The sequence below is a fragment of the Lontra canadensis genome, unplaced genomic scaffold (genome assembly GCF_010015895.1).
Source record: "Lontra canadensis isolate GAN:19392208 unplaced genomic scaffold, GSC_riverotter_1.0 scaffold9, whole genome shotgun sequence".
Lineage (NCBI taxonomy): Eukaryota > Metazoa > Chordata > Mammalia > Carnivora > Mustelidae > Lontra > Lontra canadensis.
The window spans coordinates 12,839,288-12,850,271 of NW_022631003.1; positions in this window are offsets into that span (position 1 = coordinate 12,839,288).

Sequence of the window (10,984 nt, forward strand, 5' to 3'; positions counted from 1 at the left end):
TGTTTTTGGCTGATTCTCTGTTGGCCTAGAAGGCGGTTACTCCAAAGGAATGTTATTATAGCGCATGCTGATTCCTTTAATACCGTCTCTCAGAGCAGAATTGTGAGCAGGCACTGACAACTCTTTAGCTTCATTTGGGACCCTGAAGGGCAAATTTCTTTCTACTCTTTAACAGAAACAGAAAAAGAAAGATAGCAAGATTTCTAAACACAGAGGGACTTTTAAGAAGAAATCTGTACATGCACATGTTTCTCACTCTGACCTGAATCTCTGTGATACTTCATGTCTATACTGTTTGTTACTGCAATGCTCCCTAGTTGCTTTTGCTTTGTGTTTTTCTCACTAATTCAATTATAAGATGAGGAACGTTCCCTGTGTTTCTTCTCTCCTGTATAACAAGGACTGCTAGAGGGCTGGGCACACAGTAGTCACTCAGCTCCTGTGAGAGACTGACTTGTGGGGAGAAATGGCTTTTGGTAAACTCATAGGAAGGTCCTCTGTGGATTGATTAGGACTTCAGGATAGAACTTCTACAAGAATGCCAGAACTTTTCATGTATTTTGTTGAACGAAACTCTTGCCAATTTGTGTGAGGTTTCGCCAATTCATGAAATAAATGACCTAGCAACACTGTGACACAGGTAGACATCTAGGAAAGTGGATTATCTCAAAAGATCAAGGTGGAGTTTTGGTTGTATCTGTGGGTGCAAAAAAATGAAAGAAGGAAGCACTTGTGGCTCTTGAGGTAAAGTGATGCTAGCTTCCAGTTCTTTCCCCCAATCCATTTCGTTTCGTAAGTCATTGTCGAGAATACTAAACCACCAGGGTGATACAGGGGAATCCCATTGGCAAACATGATGTGAGAACATGTCCTCAGAGGGGTCTTGGGAGAGGTATTCTGGACATCCCTGGGGAGTTAATTAATGGCTACCTGGTAGTAAATATGCTGTAGGTCCCTAAAGTCAACCCGGTGCCAAATAACACATCTATTCTGGGATTCTATGCAAAAATATCAGAACACTGTCTACTTTTTCTCTATTAACAGTGAATGCCATTAGCCACAAATATTTCCAAAGAGGTAACAGAAATTTTAATGCTAGAAGAAAGTCAGAAGGTCGGGGGTAAGTAAGGCCTAGCCCAACATATATGAAAGAGGCACAGAAAGTTACAAAAAGACATTTATCTAAATTTTTCCACATTGATCCTGCCATTTTCCCCAGATTTCTGATTCATCATTCCTTGAACTAAGGTGTCAAAGAAGCTTGCAAAAATACCTATCTGCCTTTAGAATGTCTTAGTTATTCATCCCTAGGGGTGGGTTAGTTGGTCATTATAGTCTCAGTTACCTTGTGTCACCTTGAGTAGTAGCAATATAGGCTAGGTACAGTTTTTATAAGGTTGGGGACAGGATGGAACTTCCAGAGTGTAGGATGCTTCCAATGAGGTTGTGCATCTATGGAGAAGACATTGGAGACCCTGGATAGTTTGGAGGCCAACACAAGTATGACCAGAGCTGGCAGAACAAGAGGAAGAGAGTAGAGGTAGTAAAGTTATGTGTGTTTGCTGTTGTGGTTTTTCATCTAGAGTGCTCTCAGGGTGGCCCTGCCACTGATGTGGAGAGAGCAGATCAGTGGGGAACTTGGGTAGCAGTGACCATTGGGTCACTCTGGGGGCATACATGCCTGCTTGCAGTAGGAAGAACTGGACAACTCTTATGAGACACAGAGACCTAATCCTTCCTGATCTGACTTTCCTTGAGTGAGTCTTTGAGGCCCGACATAGCTCAAAGGATGCGCCACAAATTGGCTGCCTTGGTCATGTGAGTGCAGGCTTATCCTTTCGGAAATGAGGAGGTATGCCGTTTGCTGCTCCTCTCCCCTTGGGGCCAGGTGGCACTCTTCTTCCAGGCCATCCTTTCTCAATCTCTGCTCCTAATGTAAGGGGGAGGAGGTTTCCTATAAAAAACCTTCATGTTTGGTTTGAACAGTCATGTAATTTACTGGAAGCTGTGTAGAGTAGCAATATTCTCATATTCCTTTTTTTTTTTTTTTTCCATTTTACTCCAGACTATACCCAGGGAGGTACACAACTGAGCAGAGGAAGCCCTGGAAATTCTTGCCCAGATTAGGGAAAAGGTGAACAGGGTCACAGTGGAAAAGGTTTAACTGATTTTGAGGAATAATGACATTATGAAAACTTCTATTAAGCTCTAGAATATATATATAGAAAATAAATAAATCTTAAATGCATAGCTCAATATATTTTCACCAGATAAACAGACTCATATAATCAGCCAGATAAAGAAATGCATTGTTATGAGCACCCCAGATATCCCCTTTAATTCTTATTTCAGCGTCTAACCAACCCTGGAGGTGGTTACTCTGTTCAACTTTGGTAGATATTGCAAAAACAATTTTCCAAAGTGGCTGTACCCGCAATGAGATATCATGTCAGAATGACTAGTATAAAAAAGGAGCAATAGCAAGTATGATGAGGATATGGAGAAAAACGAATCCTTGTGTACTAATGGTGGGGATGCAAACTGGTGCAGCCACTATGGTAAACAGTATGGCGTTTCCTCAGAAAGTTAAAAATAGAAATACCATATAATCTAGTAATTGTACCAGTAGGTATTTACCCCCCCAAAATGAAAATATTGGGGCACCTGATGGCTCAGTGGGTTAAAGCCTCTGCCTTCGGCTCAGGTCATTGTCCTGGGGTTCTGGGATCCAGCCCCACATCAGGGTCTCTGCTCAGCAGGGAGCCTGCTTCCCTTCCTCCCTCTCTCTGCCTGCCTCTCTGCCTACTTGTGATCTCTGTCAAATAAATAAATAAATAAATAAATTCTTAAAAAGAAAGAAAATAAAAATATTAATTAAAAAAGATAGATACACTTCCATATTTATTGTAGCATTACTTACAATAGCCAAGATATGAAAGCAACCCAAGTGTCCATCCATAGATGAATGGATAAAGAAGATGTGATACATATACATGATGGAATATTATTCAGCCATAAAAAAGAATGACATCTTGCCATCTACAGCAACATGGTTAGATCTAGATGGTAAAAGTCTAAGTTAAATAAGTCAGACAGAGAAAGACAAATACCATATAATTTCACTTATATCTGGAATCTAGAGAACAAAATAAACAAACAAAAACAGAAACAGACCCATAAATACAAAGAACAAACTGATGGTTGTCAGGGGAGAGGAGGTCAGGTGACAGACCACATGGGTGAAGGGGAGTGGGAAGTACAGGTTTCCAGTTATGAATCCAGTGAGTAAATTATGAGAAGAAATGGTACAGCGAAGGGAATATAGTCAATGGTATTGTAATAGCATTGTATGGTGACAGTTGGTAGCTACAGTTGTGGTGAGCATAGCATAACATATAGACTTGAACTGCTATGTTGTACATCTGCAGCTAATGTAGCATTGTGTGTCAACTATACTTCAATAAAAAAAAATAACGTGGTTGTAGGAATGTATACTTCTACAAGTGGTTTATGTGAGTTCCATTTGCTCTAGTGCTTACCAACAATTGGTATTGTCTATCTTTCTCATTTTAGTCATTCCGGTGGGTGTGTGGCTTTAGTTTTGCCTTTCCTTATGCCTACTGAGGTCTAACCCCTTTCATGTTCTCTTTTGAAAAGCATCTGTTCAAGCATTTGTTTGTTTGTTCCTCTAAGGTCATCTTTATTTATTTGCAAGAACTCTTCACATATTTTGGATTTGAATCTTTTGTTAGATATATTATGAATATTTTTTTCTGGAGTTGTTTTTAATAGCAATTCACACTTATGGTGGTCAGACATTAAGTGGCAGTAGATTTTCATGAAAAGATATTTATGAAAATAAGAGATATTTCAAAGAAAAAAAAAAGGAAGGATTTAGGACAGTTTGACCATAGTGGATGAAGGAGAAGAGATTCTTATGCTAAAATCTAAAGTCAAGAGCAATATGCATTAATTCATTCAACAGATTTGGTTTCTGCAAGTAAACAAGTTACAGAATCTCTGTTTCCTAACTCTTGGTTACTTTATAACAATCGCCATTCCTTTCTTTTCCTTGTTCCATATTTTGTCCATGAAGAGGCTCATTCTTGTTAATAACAAATGTTTTCTGAATATTACTGGGTTTCAGGCACTAGCCTAAGTACTTCAGATTTTTAAAGCTGTATGTAGTAGGTACAATTATTATTCTCTTTTATTAAACATTTGGCTAACTTAGCTAATGTTATATAGTTATTAAGTAGCAGAGCTAGATTCAGATCTAAGCAGACTGCCTGGAGAGACCATACTCTTTATGGCTGCCTCCCTGCTACACCATGTTGACCTCATGGGACTTCAGTTATTTAATTCAAATTAAACGTCAGTCCTATTAAATGTATGGCCCAAAGTCATCATCAGCAATCAACTTGAAGAAAAAAGACGTCAGAGGATGGAAAAAGAAAGAGGTAGATAAAGAATAAAATCAGTGGTCATTGTATCAGAACAACTGACCTCAAATTCTGGCTTTTTTCATGATGACTCTGTGGCTTTGGGTACGTCACAAACAAATCTTACTCTTCCTGGCTGTAAAGAGGGGGTACAACCACTTGTCTTTTCTACATTAGGGTGGCTAGGGGGTGGCTGCAAATATGAGAAGAGGTAAAAGTGGTGAGAGTTATTGTCTCAATAAATATTCATTTGTCCCCTCAACTAAAAGAACAATTATTAAATGCCTACTGGATGCTAGGCACTGTGCTAGGAGCTTAATAAATTGAAAGGTCAAAATATAACGATGGCAAAAATAATCAGGTCACTGTTGTTTATAGTTCATTCAATCAATTGACTAGAATTTATCAAGGGCTTATGATGGTCTAAGGATTATGCCAGATGGAGTCTGTGCTCTTATGGAGTTAATCTTACAGGGAATGAATGAATGAGTAAATGAATGAATAAAGCTTATTACCCCCTTTTCTCTCATCCAGCACCCAACGGGCACCCTGTGAATATCTCTTTGGTTCTGTTTTATTTCCTGGCAAACCTCACACAGACATTTCCTCTTACACTCCTGCCTTTAAGCTGTATATTCTAATAGATGATCCCACTTGCCTATGACTTAATTATTTATTGTAACTCCTCCCTTTGTCAGCCTGTTAAGTATCCCAAGCACCATTTCCGTCCAGCTCTTATATTTAATTCCCTCTCTATTCGTCCAAGGGCTTATAGATCTTCTAATTTTTTTAAAAAAAATCAGGTTCATTAACTAATATGAGTGCAGTTTAAATTTCAGTTCTCTAATCAGTATTTAGGGACATTCAAGCTTTTCTCTAAAAAGTGAGCCCACTTCAGATTAACCCTAAGGCTGCTACAACACAATTACTATGTTACCTATTACTCTATTTCTTTGAAGTGTTAAACATGAGTCCAAGAACAGCTATGTGGTAAAATATTCAAACAGTAAAAAAAATAGGTATTTATTAAAAAGAATGAGATAGTATTAGCCTAGTTGATTTAGTTGTATGAGTTTGGAAGTGGTAACAAAATTCTGCCTCTTTTAAAACATGCTTCACTTTGAACTTGCCATTGATTCAGAAGGACATCTTTTCCAACCAACTTAAATTACTGATACTTCACCTGATGCATAGCTCGCACACAACTTTTGAATTAGGACAGTGACAAAGAGAAAAGGAAAAAAGGCATTTCCTTAGGATGATGTTTATGATATTTTAAAACCAGTTCACTTCAGGATTGGAACTGTGTTTGATCACATGTTTTTTTAAAAAAGTTCAACAGGGTAGTGGAAACATAGGAAATACTGAGTTTACTTGGCCCCCAATTTTCCCCCAGAGACTAAGAGGGTCTGGTAAATCTGCATCAAGAAACATAGTTTTGAAAAGGAATTTTTGAAAGTTATGTTTTAAAATAGTATTTAACCTATGGGAATGATTGTGAGAAACAGTAATAATTCTAAAATTGGTTAGAGAATTGGGATAAAAGCTACACTGATATTCGTTGATTAATGATGACTCTGAATATCAGTGTTATAAGCAAGTGTGAATTATGATTTTTTAAAAACTTATTTACTTGTCAAAATAACAAATGAAATGAGAGCCTGGGATAGTCCCATCGATTTAAAAAAATATATGAGGGGCGCCTGGGTGGCTCAGTGGGTTAAGCCTCTGCCTTCGGCTCAGGTCATGATCTTGGGGTCCTGGGATCGAGTCCCGCGTCGGGCTCTCTGCTAGGCAGGGAGTCTGCTTCCCTCTCTCTCTCTCTCTCTCTCTGCCTGCCTCTCCGTCTACTTGTGATCTCTCTCTGTCAAATAAATAAATAAAATCTTAAAAAAAAAATTAAAAAAATATATGACAGCAGAGGGCAGACATCAGGGACCCAATGCCAAATTCTGTTTTGTATGTACTAGTGTAGGGAGACATTTGAATAAAAGTTGCTTTCTTCTATCATTCAAATTGATCTCAGTTCTTGGTTTTACTAGAGAGGAAAATAAACTCATTTATAGTATGACATTCCTGTGGGTATAGTCTTCACCTTGAAAATGAGATCCAGTCCAGATTCACAAGATTTCATCCTCAGGAAGGAGAGAAAGTTGGCTATGGTTGACAAGTGTCTTTGTGGGTAGGGTGTTAGCAGGGGTGGTAAGCATGGAAGAAAGTCAGCCTGGGTGTTGTCAGGGTCAACTTTGAGCATAAGAAGAAAATAAAGTATCTTGGGCTTTGTTGGGGGCTACCTCTAACTCTCCACTCTGCTGAACCTGAAAAAAGAAACATGTGCTCTTCATTTTCCCAGGAGATGACTGTCCCAATAATCCCAACTTGGTACTCATTCACACACCAAGATGAAAGAGATTAATAACAGTTTAAAATCTTACTTTGCCTATAAAGTGACTAGGAGCTAAAAATAATGCACAAGGGGCACCAGGGTGGCTCAGATGGTCAAGCGTCTGCCTTCAGCTCAGGTCATGATCCCGGGGTCCTGGGATCAAGTCCTGATCCAGTTCCTGCTCAGCAGGGAGCCTGCTTCTCCCTCTCCATCTGCCTCTCCCCCACTACTCAATCTCTCTCGCTCTCTCAAATAAATGAATAAAATCTTTTAAAAAATAATACGTAAGACTCAATGAAGAAAATTTTGAAACACTATTAAAGGATATAAAAGATCTTAAGTAGCAGATAATAAATGCTCTTAGATGGAATGAGTTCCTATTATAAAGATATTAATCCTCCTCAAGTTAAGTGATAGCCCAAAGTCTCTTCTGCATTTTTTTTTTTACAGGAACTTGAGAAATTTATTATAAAATTTCTGTAAAAAATATATGAAAAGTCCATAAATAGCTAAGTCAGCCTTGTAAAAGAGCAAAGAGGGCAGACTTTCCTGTCCAGATATAAAGACATTCCTCATAAAAACATTATGAAACTGGCTCAAGAACAAAAAGAAAAATAAATAAACCAATGGAACAAAACAGAGAGTTCAGAGATAGCTATTTGTATATGGAAATTCACATACGATAAAGGACTCACTGTTTGGTGAACTGTGTTAGGAAAACTGGCTCACTATGTGGAGGAAAATAAACTGATTCCCTAATTTCCATCATATACAAAAAGCCATTAAAGACTGATTGTAAAAGGTAAAACCATAAATAGAGGAAAAGATAGAAGAATACCTCTGTGACCTGGAGGTGGAAAGAGACTTTCTAAATAAAGCCTTGAGAAGTACAAACCATGTAACAAAATAATGTCTTAGATGTCATCCAAATTAGGTTTTTGTTAAAAAAAAAACAACAAAGTTAGTAGAATACAAATTGAGAGGAGAGTTTGTTATGCCTACAAGCAAAAAGAGAAGAATTACATAAAATATACAGAAAACTCTTATAAATCAACAACAATAAAAGACCAAAGCCCGCTAGAACAATGGGCAATTGATAAAAACAATCAATTCATAGGAGGGGAAACTCAAGTGGCTCCAAGTGTATGAAAAAAAATCAAATTGCAACAATAATAAGATAGTATTTTAAACCTCCAAAAGCTGGCAAAAATCTGAGCTAGATTGTGGGTGCGGATGTAAGGAAACAAACCTGTATTCAATGATTTGAGAGAGTAATCAATGTCATCTTTTTGGAGAGCAGTTTGGCAGTATCTAGTAAAAAATCAGTCAACTTTAAGACCCAGTGTACCTACTGATTGGGTAATTATTCCAAAAATATTCTAAAAAATATGCCATGACATGACTTGGATGAGGTTGCTGATGGCTGCAGGGTCTGTAGCGTGCTATTGGAGATGGATTAGGTACCCATCGAAGGCAGACCAAAAAGGTAAAATATGGAAACACACTAAGGAATGGCATGTTAGAGAAAGAATCTACTTATGGTAACATGGACAGATTGCAAGAGCACAGTCCTGAAAGAAAGATTAAGAAAGAGAACCATTCCTATAAAATCAAAATACAGGTTCAACGACACTTTATGTTTTACAAAGATTCAGAAATGTATATAAATACATTAGAGCAGTGGCCGATGGCAGGTGTAGAGGGGGTGGTGTGTGGTGAAGAGGGAAGGAGGGTAAGGAAAGTGAGATCTCTCTCTCTCACATACACAGAGGATGAGGGAGAGAGAGAGAAGGAATTTGCAGAGAACAATGATCATGTGTCTTGTACTGAGGAGTATGATGAATGTAAAGCTTTTTACCTGAGTTGCCTGATGTTCAATTTCTCCTGGAGAGATGTGTACTTCAAATGAATGCTGGGCACCTGGGTTGTTCAGTCAGTTAAACATCTGCCTTCGGCTCAGGTCATGGTCCCAGAGTCCTGGGATCCAGCCCCGTGCTGAGCCCCACATTGAGCCCCAGTTGGCCCCACAGTTGACTCCCAGCTCAGTGGGGAGCCTGCTTTTCTCCCTCTCCTCTCTGCTTGTGCTCTCTCTCTCTCACAGCTCTCTGCAACTCTCCTAATAACAAATGTTTTTGAGACTTCATGTATCACTCTTCAGAAATCCCAGTGCAGATTTTCACTTAAGCGGGTATGGTAAAAGCTTATGGAAGCCTAAGATCTTGGCTCCATTAACACTATCTGTCTGATGTTGGTCCATCAGGAGTTTATAAGGAATCAGACCGCTGCTGTTAAAGACTGGTTTGCAAAGTTCTGGCATTCTGTTTTTGTTTTGTAGCTATTTATTCCCTATTCAGGAGTGATAATGAAGCTGGCAAGGAGGACCAAACCCTCACTTTAAAAGTACCATGAAGGCAGTCCCAAATCACCTCCATGTATGTTCCCAAAGATACATAGTATGTTATTTAAATTGACAGATCTATAGATCTATATGTATCTATTCACTTGACATCTTTTTTGTTGATTTCTTTTTATATGTCTGGCACTGTTTTAAGTGTTGGAGATAGAAAGATAAAAAAGACTAAGACTCTTTCCTGGAAAACGCATAATTTGATGATGTCACAACTTATTTTCCATGGGAACAAAATTATGTGTGCTCGTCAGGTTCCCAGGCAAACCAACAAAAAGCCTATTTAAACCACAGGATAGCTTAACCCTAATGCTAATATAATTATTCAGAGTTTTAGACAAAAATGGCCATATCTGGGGCCCCTGGATGGCTCAGTGGGTTAAGCCTCTGCCTTCGGCTCAGGTCATGATGTCAGGGTCCTGGGATCGAGCCCCGCTTCGGCTCTCTGCTCAGCAGGGAGCTTGCTTCCTCTTCTCTCTCTCTGCCTGCTTGGGATGTCTCTCTCTCTCTCTGTGTCAAATGAATAAATAAAATCTTTTTTTTAAAAGATTTTATTTATTTATTTGACAGACAGAGATCACAAGTAGGCAGAGAGGTAGGCAGAGAGAGGAAGGGAAGCAGGCTCCCTTCTGAGCAGAGAGCCCGATGTGGGGCTTGATCTCAGGACCCTGGGATCATGACCTGAGCCGAAGGCAGAGGCTTTAACCCACTGAGCCACCCAGGCGCCCCAAATAAATAAAATCTTAAAAAAAAAAAAGGCCATATCTCATATAATAGAAAATTGGATGAGAAAGCGTTTCCTCATCTTGGGCTCATTAACAACCTCAAGCAAGTGTTTGGAATGGACCTTGCTTTTATTTACTCTCCCGAATCTTCCCTTTTGCATTTGTCTCCTAAGCCCCCTTTCCAAATGCTCAGTGTCATCACGTTGTTCTAACCCTTCACCGTGGCTCCCCACCTGGGTCTCTGCCATCTCACCAATGACAAGATTCTACAATCATTTGCTTTCCTTCTTACAGTTCAACACTCCTGATCTTGACTAGTTTTGAGGAGAAAAATCTGATCAAATAAATTTGCACATTCCATCTCCTAGCAATAGGTCAGTGCACATGTTCCTTATTGTGGACACCCCTGGGGGAGAGTGTCCAGTCTAGTTTTTAGCAGTTGTTTAGAATTCAATGTATTTTTAATAATTCAAAGTCAATATATAACCACCTTATTGTCAGATTCTCTTCCATAGACATCCATGTACATAATAAAAATTGTTATAAGAATTTTGGGAATATTATTTTGAGACTTAATTTGTGTGCTGTTTAGAATGAGCACAGGTAAGATTTTAAGATGAGCCACTATAGCCACTGTATTCTTAAAATACTCATGTTAAGAAAAATAGTGATTAGGTGGTTTAGCCTTAGTATTTCCAAATCTAGATTGATGCTGGTTATAATTCAATAAAAAAATTTTTAAAGTCATCTCTACACCCAATGTGGGGTGCAAATTCATCCCCCCAACATCAAGAGAGTCATATGCTCCACTGACTGAGCCAGCCAGGTGCTCCCAATAAAAAAATGTTAAGATCTATTTGTGTTAAGATCACATTAAAAGTCACAGAATGAGAAGAAACCAGTGCTTACATTAGTCAACACTGTTCTTTAAAAAATGTGAGTCTTCCTCAGGATTCAGTGTATTTAAAAAAAGAGATAAAATAATTTTAAAATAATTTTAAATAATTTAAAAAATATTTTTAAA